This window comes from Harpia harpyja, chromosome 4, assembly GCF_026419915.1.
Source record: "Harpia harpyja isolate bHarHar1 chromosome 4, bHarHar1 primary haplotype, whole genome shotgun sequence".
Taxonomy (NCBI): Eukaryota; Metazoa; Chordata; class Aves; order Accipitriformes; family Accipitridae; genus Harpia; species Harpia harpyja.
In genome coordinates, this window is record NC_068943.1 from 79,953,817 (window position 1) to 79,967,572 (window position 13,756).

Here is a 13,756-nt window from a genome sequence, read left to right on the forward strand (position 1 = left end):
AAATGCTTCTCCTTAGCACGCTTGAATTGCCCGTGCTGTGGTCCTCCCTCCTCCAGCAGGGACACGTGTTGCTCCTGCAGACAACGCCTTTGCTTTTCCAAGGTGAGGGGTTAAAGGGGGATAGACATGCACCTGGTGACCAAGCTCTCTGACACATCCTCCTCTGCAACGTCTTGGGAGTCTCTCTTTCCTTCATGCCTCGTGCCTCTTGTTTCACCAACCTCAAGACCACGGTTGAGTTGGCCTCTCCTGGCTCCTGTATGGTGCCCCAAGCTCCTCTCAGCACACCCCAAGGCTGCAGCTCTCACAAACACAATGGTCAACAACCCCAAACCCTGCAGACACCAACTGTCCCACTCAGCCCCTCCAGGCACTGTGGACTTTCTCCCTCTATTCAGGAGAAGATATCTCAGGAACCGATAAAGGACGTTTCTAGCCACACTGCCCATCCCATCTCATAAATCTCATAAATCAGCTTCTGAAAAGCTTGTTGGGGGAAAAAAAAAACCAAACCACTCAAATGCAACTAAACAGTTCTTTCACTTGACCATAACCCTTCCATTCTCGGTTTCCTCAAAACAAGTAGGATCTGCATTTGACCTCTCCTTCCTTGTAGCCTTTAACAAATCCTTGTAGCCACACTATTTTTACTCTTACCATAGCACAATTTAGGTTGGATAGGTCCTCTGCAGATCACCCACTCCAAGTCCCTGCTCAGAGCAGGTCTCATTAGATCAGGCTGCTCAGGGCTGTGCCTGTCATGCCTGGAAAATTTCCAAGGCCAGAGCCTGTACAATATCTGTGAACAGTGCATTCCAGTACTTGAGAATTTTCAGGGTCAAAACAGAGTGAGAAATAAGAAGACCCCAGGCATGGTCTCAGGAGTGACAGAGGAGAAGGATCACTTCCCTGGCTGGCTACCCTTTTAAAAAGACATCTCAGAGTGCAGTTGGTCTGATTTCCTACAAGGGCACAGCTGCTTGTGCTGCCCTGGGCTCCCAGACACCACCACTGAGGCTAGCATGCAACCTGGCCTGTTGGAAGCCCATCCAGGGAATGCCTGGAGAAGGCGTCCTTTGCCAGTTCAGGACAGGGGCCTCTGCCGTTGCAGAAACCAGGTTTTCCCCTCTGCTTCTGCAGCCCGGGAGCATGGACCTTGAACAGCTGAGTGAGCTACTAGAGCCGTGCGGGCTTCCCTGGGGACCAGCTGTACAGAAATCTTTCTGGTCAGTGGACGGCTTTCAGCTTCAGCAAACCTCAGACCTTCGACCCCTTTGGGAAACATAGCACTTCTCTTTCTGACTGCCTCTGAGACATGACCTTGGCACCCCTTGAGCCCCCTTTGTGTCTCGGACCCTAGGCACGCCCAAGCTTTCATCCCATCTCTGGGACTTCACCTGCACCCCAAAAAGCTCTGCATTTGGTGTGGAGCCAAATCCTCTACAACAGCCTCATGGTCTGGGACCTATGGAGAAAGCCTGAGGGTTTCGGTCACCTCTACGTCATTGTCTCGTGTCTGTGTTGGGCTCAAACTCCTGCCTCTGCGGGATGGCTTCCGAGGACTGGAAGAGATCCCGTGGTGGGAAACGATGGAGAAGCTCGGAAGAAGCTGGATGCCGATTGCGATGGCGATGCTCGATGCCGGTGGCAGTGCTGATGCTGACGACAATGCCTGGCGGCAGGGGAAGCGCCCCGGGGCCCGTGGCCCGGAGGGGCTGGGTGGTGCAAGGTGGCCCCGGCGAGCAGAGCAGCAGCCCCCCCTGGCGGGCATGGCTCGGGCTGTCAGAGACTCCTAGAATGGGTTGGGTTGGAAGGGACCTTGAAAGACCATCTAGGCCGACCCCCCGCCATGGCGGGGACATCTCTCACTCGATCCGGTTGCTCAGAGCCCCGTCCAGCCTGACCACGAACACTTCCAATGACGGGAATCCACAACTTCTCTGGGCAACCCATTCCAGTGCCTCACCACCATTATCGTAAAAAATTTCTTCCTTACAACAGCAGCAGCTGACTAGCCTAAGCAATGTTGCAGCTGCTTTCTGAGAAGATTGCTAACAAACCCATGTGGCTGGCACCTTCCTTCCTGATGCTGCACTTGCAGAGCATAGTTAGGAGCTGAACTCCTTCCAAGGGAGGCGTGTCACGGTTGGAGGGGGACCTGCATAGGAGCCTTCCAGACCAGGTGAGGACCCTTGGAAAAAACCAGCCTTTCTAGGAGACTCTCAGGGCACAAGGCTTTTTCTCCTGGCGCCTGTGCAGCGCTGGGCACAGCCTCCTGTCCCCACGCCCGTGGCTCTGGGGACTGCTCCAGTGCTAAAAGGCGATGCAGAGACAGACTTCTCCAGCAGTGCAGCTCCATCAGCTCTAATGAGCCAGGTTACAGCCCAGACACACAACCCTTTGCTGATGTGTGAGCATGTCAGGGCAGCACCTCTCCCTGCTTTGAAGATGGAACTGGTCCCAGACCTCCACAACTGCCCTACAGCGATCACCAGGGATTGGCTGGACCTTGTCAGACTTTGGGATTTCTTTGCCTTGTTAGGTGGGCAACCCCTGGAGCTGCAGCAATAGGGATTGTCTCTAGCTTTGACTTTGTCTCTCATGAATGGACTTCACATGTGAACAGGCTGAATGTCCAAAAAGGACCCTGCAGCTTGGACCCCAATCCACCTTTTCTCTTTCCTCTAATGAGAACACAATCAGGTGAACCACTTCTGCCCAACCCACAAAAGCCCTTTGCTGTCATTAATCCACCAGGGATGGCTGGTGCCTGATTTAACTTCTTTAACACTGGGCTTTCAAGGACTTGCCTAAAGGTGAGGGGCACAGAGGCAGAGAGCTGGCTGGTGGAGTCCTGGTTATCAGAATGTTGGGGGAGGCTGTGCTTCCTCATGTGTCTGTGCATCTGTCTGTTCTTGTGGGCGTATTTGTGCCTACGTGTTTGCATTTGCAACTGCACATGTGAGAGTGAGTGTCTGCCAACGTGTGTGTGAACAAGTGCATTTCTGTGTGTGTCTGTGCCTGTGTTTGTGTACGTGCACATTTTTTGCAGGTGAGAAAGTAAGTGTGTGTTTTGAGTGTGCATGTGAGTGTATGTGGGTGGGCATACTGTGTGCAGATGAGCACATCTATATCTGTGTTCGTACCGGCACTTGCATATATATCTACATGCAAGTGTGAGGGTGCAGGTGCGTATAAGCACATGTGAACATTTATGTGATGACATGTCCTGGAGGGTTAAGGTATGTGCATCTACATATGGATGTGCATGCACATGTCTTTTCATGTGTGCTCCCACGTGAGGAAATGTTTGTGTTTGTGCAGGCACATGTGTGTGCTTCCACTTCCATATGTGTACAAGGACCATGTGCATTTGTGTACATACATGCTTGTGATCGCACACACCTCTGTGACCCTAGGGATGGGGACGTGTGTGCACCCTGCGTGTGTGGATGTGAGCACTTTTTCACGTGCACCTGTGTGTACGTGGCTGTGCAATTCCTTCCATTCACTTGTGATGTCAATGGGTGAGATCTAAATGAGAACAAGAGTCCAGCTGAAACCTGCAGTCAGTCTCTGGCCTGACTCACACATCCTATGGGTGCAAGTTGCGGTGACTGCCCACATTTGCCCGGGACCGCTGCACCGTCCCTGCTGGATGTTTTCTGGGAAACAGCCCCAGTGCTTGCAGTCCTGTTTGCTAAGAAGCAGGAGTGCTGACACTTGGGAATTGGACCCTCCCCTTCCTCCAGCCCAACCCAGGAGACAGGAGCAAAAGACGGAGAGGTGGGAAAAGGCTAAAACCCCTTTGTCAGCAGAGGAGGAGAAAGCGGAAGCCGACCTGGAGAGTCCCCAGCAAGAGTCAGTGTGCGCAGCTCCATCCCTAGCCTGGGACCGCTAAGCACCTGGAGCTGCTGGGGACGAGAAAGATCAGGATGAGGGCCTCCCTCCGGGCGCCTCTCTGCAGTCCAAAGCCAATGCCCGAGACCTTTGCAGAGGTGAAGGGGGTGTGGGGAGAAATGGACTAGTAGAGTGTGTGGGGGCCAGGGAGGGAAGAAGTAAAACGGGCTCAGGGCTCACCTGCAGACAGGGAAGGAAACTCTCTCTGCTGTTGTAGCCCCATTTTGCACCATCAGGCTACCAGTGAGCAATGACCATGGACAAAGAAAGCCTGGCTGGAATAGGAGAAAGAAGGTCATTGACAGGAAGAAGCCAGAAGTCACCTCGAGGAAGAATTCCTCAGGGAAACAGCTTCCAAGAGAGTGTTTCCACCTCTCATGCAGCGCCCTCCCTTCCACCACCAGCAGCCCCTGGGAGAAAGAGGGTCTTGCCCTGACCCAGTCAGGGAAGAGCAGCAGGCATTGGGATGTGTGACCTTGAATCAGACATCCCTTTCCCCCAGGGCCAGTTGCTGGCTGCTCAGTCTCAGGACACAAAGGTCCAAGGGGCTGAAGACCAAAGGGTTCACCAGCTCTTTGGCTTTCCTGCGCACAGCAACATAAGGACTCCAGTCCCTCCGGTTCAATACCTGCTCAGTGCAGGGATCCACATGCACAAATGTCCACACAGGCAAGCAGACATGCATCCACGCAAGCAACTGTGGGCTCAGGAGAGGCAACACGGGGGATCACCCTGGCAGGGAAGGGCTGCAACACCTTCAAATAAGGCCCCAAGCACACCCTTAGTGTCCGCTGAGGACTCCCAGAGGCTTTGCAGACAGGGCAGGAGGCCAAATAGGCCACCAGCTTTCTCCTGAGGGCAGCATTAGGAGGAAGAGAGCCAAATCCCAGCAGCACGACCCATCCACCTGAGAAAGTGATAACCACATACAGCTAGAGTGAGCTGGGAGGGAAGGAGGTTGGGAAGTTGGGAGGGAGAAAGGTGTGAAATGTCCTCATGGATGTGAACCTGGGGGTGTGGGGCTGAGGACTGCAGGGCTGGAAGCAGCCAAGGCCCTCCCTGCAAACAGAGACACAAACCACCCCACCAGAGTGCCACAGCCTTACATTAACTGCCTGCACAGGAACCCTCCGGCTCACGGTCTGCATCTGCTGTCTGCACTGATGCATTTCAGCTCTGGAAAGCCTTGGGCTCATCATCCCGGCACTCTGTGAATGAATGGGCATGGTAGAAATGAGAAAATGAAAAGGTAGCACTGCAGGAAATCAAAACACAGCCTTCATCATTAGCTGGGACATTTGGATTAAGGGACGAGCGTGTCAGGTCAGAAGACTATTACCTCCACAAAGGGTGCCTGTGGACCTTGGCAAGTGCAAGGCCCTTATGAAATCATGTATAACTCCTCTCTCCTTCATTCACATCTCTTGCCTCCTTCTGCATTGAGAACTAGGTGAGGGAAGCTCTTTCTCCTCCTCCTCCAGGGTGAGGTCTTGCCTCAATGGCCATCTCAGCTCATACCCACTCTGCTCTATGAGCTCCTTCTTATGGGACATTGAAAGGGGAAGAGTGTTTGGCTTGGAGAGATGTGACGGACTGGCTGAGGTGGCTCCTGCGCAACAGGCTTGGCAGAAACCTCTCTAGGCACGGCTGCTCTTTTACGAGCCCTTGGGTCCAAGCGGAAGAAGCCCTGGTGTCTCCCTGCACAGCCTCTACCTGACCATGCAGCAGGCAGCTTGTCTTCTTTGTGGTGGGAAGCAGGATCTTGGCCTGCAGATCCCTGGGTGTACAGAGAAAGCCGTGATGCAAGGGGAGAGCTGAGAGCCCCTTCCCCAAGCTCAGCCTTGAAAGACAGATGCCCTCCCTACCCTGGGTTGTTGCACAGTCAAAGATCTCTGCACCAGGGTGTCACTCACAGCGCAGAGGTACAAGGCACTGCCAGAGACCTTGACTGCCTCTACCTGCAGGATGCTGTATTTCCCTGTGCTGTTCAGCAATGTGGTGAGATGGCCACTCTACTTGGGGCCATCTGCTGCCTGAAACGAGACCAGCTGGGGAGCTTGGCCTTTCCTCTGTTGGTACCAGAGCAAGCACCAAAAGTTGGAGGTCTGCTATGTGCAGGTTGTTTGGAAGGAGCCTCTCTCCTTCACTGGGACCCACTGGATGACACTAGTCTGCCCCACGGTGTCTGGAAGAACACATGTGACAGTGACTGTGCAGGGAGAAGCTCTGGGAAGCAAACCAGGAGTGCATGCAAAACCCTGCTGGAGAAGGCTCCCTCTCCCTTGCCCTGCAGGAAAATCCTGAGGCCTGGGCACAGCCAGCTGGAGAGTAGTTTTGGGCAGGAGCTTGGAGCTCTCAGCACAGCATGGATCCTGAGGAGAGCTGTGCTCTGTCCCTGCTCCTTCTCCTACTGCCCAGAGGACCAGCCTGTCATGCCTGAGCACCATGTGCTGGGACCAGCATCCCTCCCGCAGGTTGAGGGGTCCACGGAGCTGTGGCAAAAAGACTCATCCTACTTCCCCATCCCTGTCATCTCTGAGGGCTCCTAGCTCCCTGAGTACACACAATGCTGAGCTTGAAAAAGGGAGCGCTGGCTGTGTTGGCAACCAGGAGAAAACTGGCAGCCATGACAGTCAAGTGCCAGCCAGGAGGCAGAATGGGACACCCAGTTAATGTCAGTGAGATGAGACCTTTGAAGTCCCTGTCACAGCTTTGACAGGATCTGCTAATTTGTGGTGGAAAGGGAGAAATATGGGAGTGCAGAGAGAGCTGAGATCTCCTACAGTGACAGCAGGTGGATCAGAAGAGAGAGGCAGAGAGAGAGGGATTGCAGGGGAGGGAAAAGCAGGAGAAGGGCTCTGAGGTCTCTCTCCTCTCTGTTCAATTTTTGTTTCCAACAGTAGCAGCATCTTGAGAGAACTATTGCAAAACCACAGATGTGAGCGGGTATTTTCCAGCGTTTTCCAGTTAGTCAAGTGTAGTTCTCTGCATGATCCTGATAAGGCTGGCAAGGGTTTCCTTGGGAGAAGAAGTAGTACGTGTTTACAGAAAGCCAGGACTTACCCAGCAGTTGCCCCAGGAAGACAGTGAGGACGAGATATCCGAGGTGCATGCTGAGACCAACCTGCCTGTTTGCTGAGTGAGAGAGTCAGAAAACCACCTCGCAGCCCCGAGATAACAGAGCTGCCAGAAACGACTCTGTTGGGGGAGCAAAGGAAGAAGCGGGAAAGAGAAGTGATCTCTTCTTCCTGTGCCTGAAATGCTCCTCCTGGGTGTCTCCCTCCTCCAGCAGCAACACCTGTGGCTCCCTCAGCCAATGGCATTCTGAACATTTCCACCATTGGGGTCCCTGTGGTCCCCAGTCATGGGAAGAGGCTGTTCCTGGGCAGCTCACAGTGGAGTCCTCACCTCCCCAGCTAGAATCACCTGCTCTTCTGCACACCCAGTGCTGGACCACTTGGGAGGACAGGGGTTTCTTCCCCACTAAGTTTCACATCTTCCCCTGGGGTCCTCAGCTCACTGGGGACACTGCTATTTCTTCTGGAAACAGAAGTCTTCTCTGTATCTGTCACTTCTTCACTTTCCTTCCTCAGCTGCCTGGGAACAATGCCCCTCCTCCAAGTCCCCAGAACTAGGAGATGAACCCTGCTGTGCAGCAGCCCAGGGGTTCTGGCTGTGTCTTAGTCTGGTGGGATAACCCACAGTGTGGGAGAGCAACCTGGCTCCATTGGGGCTGTTAGATGCCACAAACCCACAGTTGACAAGGACAAGCTTCTCCAGCTCTAGGGGAAAGGGTGAGGGGTCAGCAGGGAACAGGACGAGGGATCAGTGGGTCACCTCCTACTCCCAGGGAGCTCATGGGGCACCCATTGGATTGCTGCACTGCGAGGGGTGAGGATAGGGTAGCTCTGCACCCCAGAGCTGAAAGGGCATGTGAAGGGGTGGCGGATGGGCAGGTGGGGACCCCTACTCCCACCCCCTTTCCACATTAACTCCAAAGCCACCCCACGCACCAGTCATGGCAGAGATAACAAACTGTTCATTATTGTTAAGTTAACCTAACCTGAGTAGGCACAGGCCTGTGCTGTGCTGAGCTGTATATAGCACTTGGCAAACTTGGCAATATTGCCATGAGCATGTCCTTGTCTTCATCTAAGAGTGAAAAACCGTGCTTTCTTATAAATGTCCTTTTGCTCAACAGTAGAAATTAGGAGTGGTCTATTTCTAAGAAAATCCCATGAAAACTTAAAAGATGACAAAGCCAGCCAGTCTCAGCATGGGCAGGATTTGCACTATGTGCTAAACCCCAACTCGAGCTCCACCTCATGCTCCATAACTCAGGGTTTCCAGCATCTGAAGGGGCATAACGTCACCCATGCTATCCCCTTCTACCTTCTGGTGTTATCTCCAATTAATGGTATTTTAATCAACACTCTGTGGAGTACCATTCTTACTGGGATCTATCTACAATCACGCTCCACCCTCATCATTACAAATCCCACAATTCCAAATTTCTAGTAGCAGTTGCCCCCCTTCCAGAATGTGCCCCTTGCCTTTTGCTCTATCACTGTGCTCAAGAAGAGTTTGGTTCCATCTGGCCCTTCATCCTCCAGTCAAGTGTTAGAAGCATCCAAAAGCTCTCTCTTAAGCTTCTCTTTTGAAGGCTGAAGAAGTCCAGTTCTCTCAGACCCTCCTCATGTCTTGTGTTAGAGAAACACAGAATTGTTATATTTGGAAGAGGCCACTGGAGGTCATTGGGTCCAAACCCCACCTCAGGAAGGGTGACCCAGAGCTGGTTGAAAGGACTATGTCCAGATGGATTTTGAGAACCTCCACGGCTGGAGACTCCATAACCTCTCTGCGCATCCTGTGTCAGTGCTCCCTCACCCTCACAGTGAAAAAGGGTTTCCTGGTGTTCAGACAGAGCCTCCTTTCAGTTTGTGCCAAATGCCTCTTGTCCCGTCACTGGACACCCTGGAGAAGAGCCTGGCTCCATCTTCACAGCCTCCCTTCAGGTATTTGTGCACATTGATGACATCTCCCCTGAGACTTCTCTCTGCTGAACACCCCCAGCTCGCTCAGCCTTTCTCCATACAGGAGATGTTCCAGTGTATTCATCATCTAAGTGGACTCTCGCTTGACTGTCCCCAGTATGCCTGTGACACACAGTTCCCTACTGAAAACACACACCCCCTCGCCCTCTGCAGTCACAAGCACGCCCACAGTCCTGCATCCCTCAAATATCAGCATGGGCCTTCAGCCCATCTAATAGCCCTGCCTGGAGCCTGGGCCCTCTCATCCAGCACCTGGGTCTCCTTCTTCTCTCTAGATAGGCCAGCCTGATGTTCACTAGCAAACAGATGCATGCAAGCACCCACTCCTCTCACAATCACCCCCACATTCCTGGATCCCGCAAACATTAACATGTCTTGCTAATATCAGCCTATCATCCATGTGCTGGCTTTGGGCTCCCTTACCCACCTCTGGCTCACACTTTAGATAAAGATTTTCCTCCAACTCACTGCCCAGGCCAGCTTGAAATACCCTACCAAATGCCAATACACACCCATGCACATCAGGTTCAATTCACAAATTAAAAGGAGAAACACACTGAGGTCCCTCCAGTCACTGGGCCTTTCACCTCTCAGATATACATGTGCAATGCGGTCCCTCCAGTTTCTGGCTTTACTGAGCAGGCACAGGGCTCATCCCAGCAAGTGCACTGACAAGCCCCTGCTTAGGTGCAGGTACCTCCTTTTATCCTTCCTCCTCCCTTCTGCCTCTTCTCACACCTCTCCAGCACTCTCTTTCCCCCCACATCTGACCCCTCTCCTAAGCATTCCTTAATAAGCGTAGCCTAATCCTGCAGGACCCCCCTCAAACATCCATAATCGTTATAAACTCAGGATGACCCACTGCAGAGCCACGCCTGCAGTTTCCTAATGACCCATCAATTAGCGGCTGAAGAGCTCTGGTCTCCCTTATCACTTACTGAGAGATCGCTGTCATTGTGTGCTTTGTTTATCACTTTCCCTTTTACTTGTTCTTCCCTTTGAAAGGAAAAAGGGGCTTGAGCTGACAGCCTTAGTGAACCAGCAGCTCTCACCTTCCACATGCCCTGACAGTATCCTCTGGTGAAGTTCCTCAGGTGTGCGAGGTCCTCAGGGAGCTGAAAGGCTCCTGTCCCCAGAGAAAATCGGGCCTCTTGAGTGAAGGCTCTGGGGGAAAATCCCATGTTGAGATCAGTCTTTGAAGTGTCTCCCTGCAACACCTGCAGCAATGTTAAGCCACGGGATGCACTTTTCAGGATGCCTGAGAAGTTACAAACATGAAGGAAAAGGGAAAGATTGGACAAAGGAGCAAGCGGTTTCAGATGTAAGGTGGGTGTGAAAAAGCACTCAGCTCACTTGAAATGCCATTCTGGAAGGAGTTAGTTTGTGGCCCTGTATTCCAGCATATTTCTTGTTTGCCCTCCCAAGATGTCCTGCATTTCCTGCAAGATCCTGAATCCACCCCCAGAGAAGTTTGAGTATAGCTGCGGATGAGGACAGACCTGAACTCAACCTCCAGGTAGGATCCAAACCACAGCTTTCTTTCCCATCCAGGTGGGAATGGGGCTTCTCATCCACCTTCCAGTACCTCACAGAGACATTTTTCTCCAGGGGCAGAGACTGAGCTTTCTTTGTCACCTCAGAAGGCCTCACAGCAAAAGGCCCTGATGCCAGGGCCTGCCGAGCTGACATCAATCCTTTAATTAGACCATGTTGGCCTGCTACCATGGCTGCTTTTGTCAGCTTCCACCACAGATCATCTCCAGGGACAGCTCTTTGCTTTCCAAAACAGACTTAGCATAACAAGAGACATGTGCACAGAGGGACAAACTAGATCCCAGAAATGCACACCCCCGAAATGCAGCCTCCAGCAGTTTTCTGTTGGGCAGAGAATCCACAGGGACTCAAGGACACGGGGTCTGCCCCCAGCCAAGCACTGGTGAGTCCCCAGAGCTGGAGGAGAGATGTGAAAAGCAGAGGGACATCTCAAGGGGTTGAACAGAGAATCTTGCCCAGTGCCTGGCTGATGGGTCTTGCTCACATGTTGAGGCTTTTGCTGGTCCCCAGATGCAGGGCTAGGAAGACATTTTCCCTCCTTGGGCTTCTTTGGCTAGGAGGTTAAACCACACGAGCAGTCATGTCTCCTACCAAGAGCCCCCTTCTCCAACACTAATGGTTGCTGAGGGAAAAGCAAGAGCTGGGCAAGCAGCTAGGATACTTCTCCTGAATACTCACTGCTGAGTCCTGCTCAGTTTCAGCAGCTCAGGCGTCTTCCTGAGTCTGCTGTGGCAATGCACCCTCATGGCAAGGAAGGCCAACAGCATCCTGGGCTGCAGTAGGAAGAGCATCGCCAGCAGGACAAGGGACCTGACCCTTCCTCTCTACTCAGCCCTGGCGAGGCCACCTCTGGAGTGCTGGGTCCTGTCCTGGGCTCCCCAGTGCAAGAAAGATGTTGGAGCAAGCTCAGCAAAATGGTGCAGGGACAGGAGCATCTTTCCTATGAGGACAGGCTGAAAGGGCTGGCAGTGCTCAGCCTGGGGAAGAGAAGGCTCCGGGGGGATCTTGGCAGTGTGTGTAAATAGCCGATGGAAGGGAATGAAGAAGAGAGTCTTCTGAGTCAGGCGTGCTTGGGACTCCACACCTCTGCCACGAGGAGGCTCTGTAGGGTGAGAAACTGAAGTTGTTAAAATGCTCAGCCCAAGGAAAGACCCCAAACTGCAACCCTTACTGTGTTGCAGATTTGCATGGGACAAAGCTAAGTTGTTCAGCATCGAGATCACAGCCAGCCCAAGCAGCAGCCAGCAAGGAAGGTGGGTCCATGGTGAACTGCTCCTGCCATCCAGTGGCCAGCCGGAGACAGGGGCCTGCACCCACCTCTCATGGAGATGGAGACATGTCCCTTTGCAACTCCCCAATATGCTCTTTGTCCCTCGGTAGTATCTGAAAGGACGTAGAACCAGCAACAGCCAAAGGTACTTGGAAGCAGAAGTCTTACTCCCTCTACTCACAGAGCGTTTCTCTCCATTCAAAATGTCTCTGGAAATAGCTCCAGCTGTAAATATCCCACCCAGAGTGAAACACACAATTTTTAGGCAAGAGGGCACACAACCCTCTTTACAAATATCTTCTCCCCATCCTTTCAGATATTGCTATCGACTCCTTGTCTGCAGATGACACCTCCCAGAAGGGCGAGAAGACAGGATCATCTTATAAACTCAGGCGTGTTTCTGCATACAATGGGATCAGAATCCTTATGGGATGCAGTGGAAAAGTTTCTCTGGATTGTGCAAGACATGGGATGCTTAGAAAAAGCAGCAGAGGCAGGGGAAGGGAAGAGTCAAGGCAGTTTGGCCTGCAGCAAGCATGGGAAGACAGATGGAGACAGGGATGAGAGGAGACGATCCCATGTGAACATGTGTCTCATCCATGTGCTGGCCTGGCCTATGCCTGCTGCTCTGCCTTGTTTGACCACATGCCAGTAGTTCCCTGGAAACACAAAGTCCGGCTGGGACGGGGAGCAGGGCTGATCTGTGTCTCTCTGTGCCTCAGAAGCCTCTGACCACGGGCTTTGAACAGCTCTGTCTGCTACTCAAGCTGCACAGAGTACTCTGGGGACGGGCTGGAGCCCACAGTCTCTTCCCAGAGGCCTCCTGCCAGCTCCCACTCACCTCAGCCCTCCAGCCCCTTAGGGCAGCTCAGCAAATCTCTTTCTGATTCACTCATCAAGTAGGAACCTGTCTGTCTCCCTTGAGGCTGTGGTCAGCATGTCCAGTCCATGCTTTTACTCTGTCTCCTCGGCCTCAACTCCAAAGGTTCTGGATCCTCTGAAACAAGCTCATAGTCTCAACACTGAGCCACTGTGGGAAGCGCTTGAAGGTGCCTGGGACCTTGACAGCCCCTTCTGTCCCTGTGGAACTTGAACTCCTGACTGTGGGATGACTTTGTAATGCTAGCAGGAACATTTTGAACGCTCCCTGAAAGCCTGTAGAGGGAGGACTCTGTTTTCAATTGTCTACTCGAGCTTTTAGAAAGTAACAAAATGCGGAACCCCTTCTGGGCGTTCTTTTCTAAGTTAAGTTTCACATTAGCAGCTTCGCAGGGGAGTCCCTGTGGTTACAGAGCAGAAGGGAACACCTGCTCAGGGCTCCCTTGGCTATCCCAGCGGGGAAAGTCAGACGCCCGAGAAGAGGCCCTGTATGTCCCGCGTCAGCAGTGGCCGGTCCCTGCGGCAGGACCGAGGGCTGCCCGTGGGCAGGAGGATCTCTGCTGCCCGCCTCCCTGGGCACAGCAGAAAGGCGCTGCTCCTCGCCGGGAGCCAGCGGGGCCGGCGGCTGCAATCGCTCCTTCCCGGGCACCGCCGGCCACCGCCACCGCTCCGGTCGCGATTACTCCCCGCTGTCGCGGGGGATGTCTGTCTGCGTCCCGTGGGAGGGCGGGGGTGCCGGTGCCGGTGCCGGGCGGGGCGGGCGGGGGAACCGCCCCGGGGCCCGAGGCCGGGCGGGGCTGGGCGGGGCCGGGCGGGGCCGGGCGGGGCGAGGCGGCGCCGGCGGGCGGAGCGGCAGCGCCCCCTGGCGGGCCCGCCCGGGGCTGTCCCCCCGCCCCCGCCCCACAGGCCCGGCCCCGCCCGCGGCGGTTCGTGCCCGGCCGCAGCCCCGGCTCCTCTCCCCGTGTCTCTCAGGGCGCAGTAATACACCGCCGCGTCCCCGCGCCGGGGCCGGGCGAGCCACAGGGCGCTGGACCGGCGGTCTGCCGCCACCGACAGCCGCCCCGGCGGGTCCGGCAGCTCTTTGGACTCTTTAAAAGTG